A 6,816-nucleotide genomic window follows, 5' to 3' on the forward strand; every position below is an offset into this window, starting at 1 on the left:
GACTAAGCAAAGACATTCTCAGAAACTGCACCCAACTGGCAGGTTAAACCTTTCAGTAAAACTAGTGAGGGTGAATGTATCTTTGTGTGAGTGGGTATTTGACTTAACACATCACCTTTTGAAGCCCAAACACATTAAATCTACATATGTTCAACTTTTGGTAATTTAGGATAATACATGGAGGCTAGTGGATCAGAGAATTAAAAATACTAGGTAAGGGGCTTCCCTGGTGGCACAGTGGTTGAGAGTCCGCCTGCCGATGCAGGGGACACGGGTTCGTGCCCCGGTCCGGGAAGATCCCACATGCCGCGGAGCGGCTGGGCCAATGAGCCATGGCCGCTGAGCCTGCGCGTCCGGAGCCTGTGCTCCGCAACGGGAGAGGCCGCAACAGTGAGAGGCCCGCGTACCGCAGAAAAAAAAAATACTAGGTAAGAAAAATATCACTTGTATTTGCTTTGGAATATGCTACTTGAGTTTTCTTGTTAGATTTACCTCACTATGTACATTTCCTGTTTAGTTGTATTAAGATGAATTTCCTTCTCTGAACAGACTTTCTGACAGAAGGTAGGTAACTCAGAAGCAAACTGAGTGATTGAAAATTGCCACTTTGACATTAAAATTTGCCTCATATAATCCATGAAGAAGCTATCTTATATGAAATTTTGCAGCTGGCAAAATTCACAGTTATGACATATATATTTGAGTATTATTTCTTCTATTACATAGTATTTGATATAGAAAAAAAATTAATTTGTCTAATCAAGCTTAAGTCCTATTGAAGATGAATTTATCTTAGAAGTACCAAAACATTTTTATTATTAGGAAATTTTACACCTAAGTCTGTCTTGTTGTATAGTCAGTGGAGGGTGAATAGCATCCTATCTTGATATTCATGTGCACACCCACCTGAATTGATCCATACACTCCCCAGCCAGGTCCTTGCTACTTTTCCAGGATGTAACTCAAGAGCTTGGTGTAGAATGGGTTATCAGTGACCTGGATGTAAGAAAATAAATTATTTAAGCAATAATGTATTTTATTTTAACATACTTTAAAAAATCAATACCTGGGCTTCCCTGGTGGCGCAGTGGTTGAGAGTCCGCCTGCCGATGCAGGGGACACGGGTTTGTGCCTCGATCCGGGAAGATCCCACATGCCGCGGAGCAGCTGGGCCCGTGAGCCATGGCCGCTGAGCCTGCGCGTCCGGAGCCTGTGCTCCGCAACGGGAGAGGCCACAACAGTGAGAGGCCCGCGTACGGCAAAAAAAAAAAAAAAGAAAAAAAAAAAATCAATACCTGAAATTCCCCCCAAAAGGAAGCACTCAGTGAAGAGAAGGTGGGGTAAGTGATGAGGAGGCATTGAGGAAGATAAAGAGCAGTGAAAAAATCAATTGCACGAGTTTGGCACCAAACTCGTAAGGGGAAGCATTTTTAAATCTTTTTCTTTGACAGTATTGCTAACTGAACTCCTAGGCAATCAGTCTTCTATGAAGTAGCATTTTAAGAGCTTATACCAACAGATTGAAATGTGGTGGTTGCTTTTTGAATTTTCATTCTCTGAAAATTCATCTTTCAATCTGTTCCTCACTTAGTTGTTTGGAGTTATGTAGTACTCTCTTTAATAATTAGCAATCAGATTTCTTCAAAAGAAAAAAAATCCCTTGCAAAATTATCTTTTTTTAAAAAAGAGTTGCTGATTAAAGAGCACTAGTTCTTGGTAAGAGTGCTGTAGATTACTCGGCAGCACACATCTTTATTCATGAACACCCTTTGAAATTCAGTTTTGCATGTATTTAATGTAATTTTTTTTCAAAATGAATGAAGTTATTTAAAAATGAGAATAAATACCCTGCATTTAGTCCTTTGAAACAATTAAAATAGTCAAAAGTGATTGTCCTTAAAAAGCCTCTTTGCTTAGAAAAGCATATTGGCTATCACTTTCTTTGTAAGTTTTAAAAATACTAAACACAATCTGTATCAAAACCATAGCTGTCTTTTTTGCAGAAATTGACAAGCTGATATTAAAATTCATATGGAAATGCAGGGAACCCAGAATAGCCAAAACAATCTTGAGAAAGAAGAGCAAAGTTGGAGGACACACGCAACAATTTCAAAACTTACTACAAAGCTACAATAGTCAAGACTAGCATAAAATTAGCATATGTTTAGACATATAGAGCAATGGAACAGAATTGAGAGTCCAAAAACAACCCATACATTTATGGTCACCTAATTTTTGACAAGGGTGAAAGAGAATTCAATGGGGAAGAATAGTCTTTTCAACAAATAATGCTAGGACAACTGGATATCCATGTACAAAAAAATGAAGTCATATCCCTACTTCACACCATATACAAATTTTAATTCAAAATTAATCATAGACCTAAATGTAAGAGCAAAAACTATGAAACTCTTAGAAGAAAACTTAGAGGTAAATCTTTGTGACCTTGGATTAGGCAATTGTTTCTTAGAAATGGCACCAAAAAACAAGTAACAAAAGACAAAATAGATTGAACATCATCAAGGATGAGAACTTTTGTGCTTGAAAGGATAGCATCAAGAAAGTGAAAGTTCAACCACAGAATGGGAGAAAATATTTGCCGATCATATATCTGATAAAAGTTTGATATCCAGAATAAACATTTATAACTCAACAACAAAAGACAACCTAATTTTAAAATGAGCAAAAAATTTGAATAGTGTTCCTAGAATCTATTTAAGTGGTCAATAATTACGTGAAAAGGTTCTCAGCATCATTGTTATTAGGTAAATGTACATCAAAACCACAATGAGATACCATTTCACACATGTTAGGATGGCTATGATAAAAAAGATGGACAATAACTGATTCACTTTGTTATAAAGCAGAAACTAACACACCATTGTAAAGCAATTATACCCCAATAAAGATGTTAAAAAAAAAAAAAGATGGACAGTCATAAGTGTTGATGAAGATGTGGAGAAACTGGAACCCTCATGTATTACAAGTGGGTACGTGAAATGGTTCAGCTGCTTTGGAAACAGTTTGGAAGTTTCTGAAAATATTAAACTTAGAGTTACCATATGTCCCAACAATTACATTCCTAGATATAGACTCAAAGGAACTGAAAGCATATGTCCACACAAAAAATTTGTACATTAATGTTCATAGCAACATTATTCACAAAAGCTGAAAAGTAGAACCAACCCAAATGTCCAGTCCACTGACGAATGGATAAACAAGATGTATATCCTCACAATGGAGTTTTATTTTTCAGCTATGAATTATTAAGCTATGAAAAGAAATAGAGTGCTGATACAGTCTACAACATGGATGAACCTTAAAATCATTGTGCTAAGTGAAAGAAGCCAGACATAAAGGCCACATATTGTATGGTTCTACTCGTATGAAATGTCAAGAATAAGCAAATCCATAGAAACAGAAAGATGAATAGTTGGCAGGGCTGGAGGGAGGAGAGCAAGAAGAGTGACTGCTAATGGGTAAGGGATTTCCCTGAGGGGATGAAAATATTCTAGAATTAGATAGTGATAATGGTATATAATAATACCACTAAAAAGTACACTTTGAAATGGTTAATTTTATGGTATGTGAATTATATCTTAATAAAAAAACAAAAAAATACATTTTATGGGACAACTGAGGAAATTTAGATGTGGTCTAAATATTAGACAATATTAGGGAAGAATTTCTAATTTTCTTAGGGTAAAAATGATATTATGGCTATAAAAGAAGAATATTATTTTAAATTGACAAATTCTGAAATATTTAAGGATAAAATTTATGATGTTTGCAACTTATTTTCAAATGGTTCAACAAGAGAGAAATATTTTTATATATGTATAAATAAAGCAAAGTTAGCAAAACAATGGTTCAGTCTAAGTGGGGGGCATCTGAGTATGTACTCTACTCTTTTTCAACTTTACTTGAAATTTGTCGTGAAATAAAGTTGGGAAAAGAAGAAAAAAAGTTCCTTAAAGTTTCATCAATAGTCACGTAGTAAATACTTTGTGGGTTGGTTTTTAGAAGCAAGAGATAATTTATAAAATGCTATACAGAATTTAGTGATTTCTATTTTAAAACTCTGCATCTTTAGAGATTGGAATGTCTGTCACCACTCAATTATGACAAATGCAAAATCCATTATTTTATGATAAGTCAATTGTTAACCGTCATTATTTTATTTTATAAATTTAAGACATGCTTTAATTTCCTATTAAAATTCTTTTTAGAAAAATTTCAGGGCTGCTCAGGATTAGATGATAATAGCAAGCAACAATTATTTTGATGGCAAACTTTATTTTCCAAGCTGCAGGGAAAAAATTTTATTAGGACAGTCTTCAGACTGCAATCCATAGTTACATTAGTAGTTTTAGTGACAGTGGGAGGCTTGTTTCATTGAAGAACTGCCTGTATTCTAACAGCATAATTGAAACCCAGAGGCCCATGTAACCAATGTCTACTCTCATTTGTACATATTGGGCAGTTATTAAGAAATAAAAACACCTGGGAATGACCTCTTCCCTGCTGCCTTATGTCTGACGTTACCTTTTGGTGAGGCTCGGAGCTTTTCTGCAGGAAGTGCTCTCTGATCAATCTTGCTCAGATCCAACTTTCACTTACATACTCTTTGCCTTTGTTCTACCAATTTGAAGTAACAGACATGTTGCTTTGAATTGCTGTTCCTTGTTTTGTGTGTCTATATGATTTTTCTTCCTGGATTTTCAAAGGACGGGGGCAACCAGTTCTTCTATTTCTATTTAATTCCATTCTTCTTTCTTCACCACCTTCAAGTAGAACTTTGCCCAGAGCAGTTACTTCATTATGGCTGCTCAAACGTGTTGGCTTATCATCTAACTGGTTGTTACCAAGGACAACACAATGTCATCAGGGGCTCCTTTTCCCTTTTCACTTGACTTGAGGCCTACTGTGATTTCCTCTTTATGGAAGAATTCGTCCCAATTACTCCTGTGGGGTGGCCAGGCCCCTCCGATTCCCCTTTGGTTCAGTGACTGAGTGACCCAGTGAGACACTGACCAGTCAGACATAGCAGTGCAAGACAGGAGTTGGATAACACTGGGTGTGTTCTAAGCTCCTGTCCCTCATCGCTCCTTCCAGAGGTACATTCTTATTCTTTATTTCCATTTCTAAAACATACAGCATAGGATCTGCAACTCATTCCCAATAAGATAATAAAGAATTGAAAATATTTTAAATGTCTCCTCTCCTTAGATTAATTGCAATTCAATAACCTATCAAAATGTGAAACTAAGGAGTGAAACTCCAACCATGAAATTTCAGATATTATACTGCAAGAGAAACAAGTATTTTCTGGCCATCTTGGTTTCCTCACCCATCTCATAACCTTTCTTAAATTGAAAGCCATCATGCTCCTTAGGAGTCACTAGTTCACATCTAATGTTGGCACAGGTTGTTGCCTTCTTGGTGACAACTTGATATTTATGTGAAATGACGTGGTAATTTCATTTCCTGTTCCTTGTACAAGGATGCCCAATGCACAAACTCCATCTAACAGATTTCTACCAATACTTAGCACTCTGTAGAAAACCAGACACCAGGGAGTGGATAGCCTGAAGGAAAAAGCCTCTCTCCCTTGAGTACTTCCTTTAACAAAAAGTTGACGCGTCCTTCATTCTTCTGCAGGGAGGGCTAAGAGGAAGGGGTGGAAAACTTAATTTGCAACTTTCCAACCTCTGCTGGGAATAAATTCGATAAGCATTGGGATTCACCAGAATCTGATTTGCTAATCTTGAGAAAGTCATTTATATGTTTAACATGAATTTAGAGATACTCTTGCAAGGAGAACCAGGCAGCACAAGTGTTGTTCTTTTGATTTACAGCTTCAATAGTGAGACTCTGAATGTATTTCAGATAATGCGATCACATTCTATGAATATCGTGTGAACTCTGTGTAGATCATTTACTGACTTTCCTGATAATAAAACATCAGAATATGAGCATTTCTTCCTTTGGGAGCATAACAGAGCGACAGACACTGTATGTGGCTCTGTAGCTGTATAAGCCAAAATACTGATAGCAATCATCCCTAAAAACTGGGGCCACTGTAAAAGTTAATTTGGATTCAGGTAATAGAAATATTTAAAGTCAGAGAACTGAAATCAGAAGTTAGAAGTACCAAATGTCATGAATAGTTTTTGAAAGGTTCTATATGAGATACTGATTAAAAAAAAAACAAACCCATATCTCAGAATAGTTATTTAATAACAGTAACATGGACACTAATTCTTATGTTAATTTCTTCCAAATGATAATAATGCTCTACATACCTATAGTGTTTTACTCTATATAAGGCAACATGTCCCAATGGTTAAGAATATTGACGTTGCTGATTACTAGCTGTGTGACCTTGGATAAGTTTCTTAGCCTTTCTGTGTCTCAGTTTTTTCATACGTAAAATGGGAATAAGGGAATAAGCCTACCTCCTAAGATTGTTGAGGGCTGTGTTAAGACACTTACAGCACTTAAAACGGTGCTGTACTTACAGAGTAAGCCCTCCATAAATGTCAGCTCTTAGTACTATCTTCTTTTTCATAATCTACGTTCATTTGTTAGTCACAATAAGCTTTGCAGTGTTAAAGTATGTTAGTGTGGTAGCCAGTGACAGAATTAGCTTAGGCAGAGAGGCAACTTACTTTGACTCAAGGGACCCAAGGAAGGGTTGGACACCCAAAATTGTGGGAAGGTCTTCCACCTCACTAATTTGTTCTTTGACTATAATCATTCTGCTGTTAAACCCATTTATTGTATTATTCTCCATCACAGTATGTTCAGTTACCT

Source organism: Pseudorca crassidens, chromosome 8 (assembly GCF_039906515.1).
Source record: "Pseudorca crassidens isolate mPseCra1 chromosome 8, mPseCra1.hap1, whole genome shotgun sequence".
In the NCBI taxonomy this organism is placed as follows: domain Eukaryota; kingdom Metazoa; phylum Chordata; class Mammalia; order Artiodactyla; family Delphinidae; genus Pseudorca; species Pseudorca crassidens.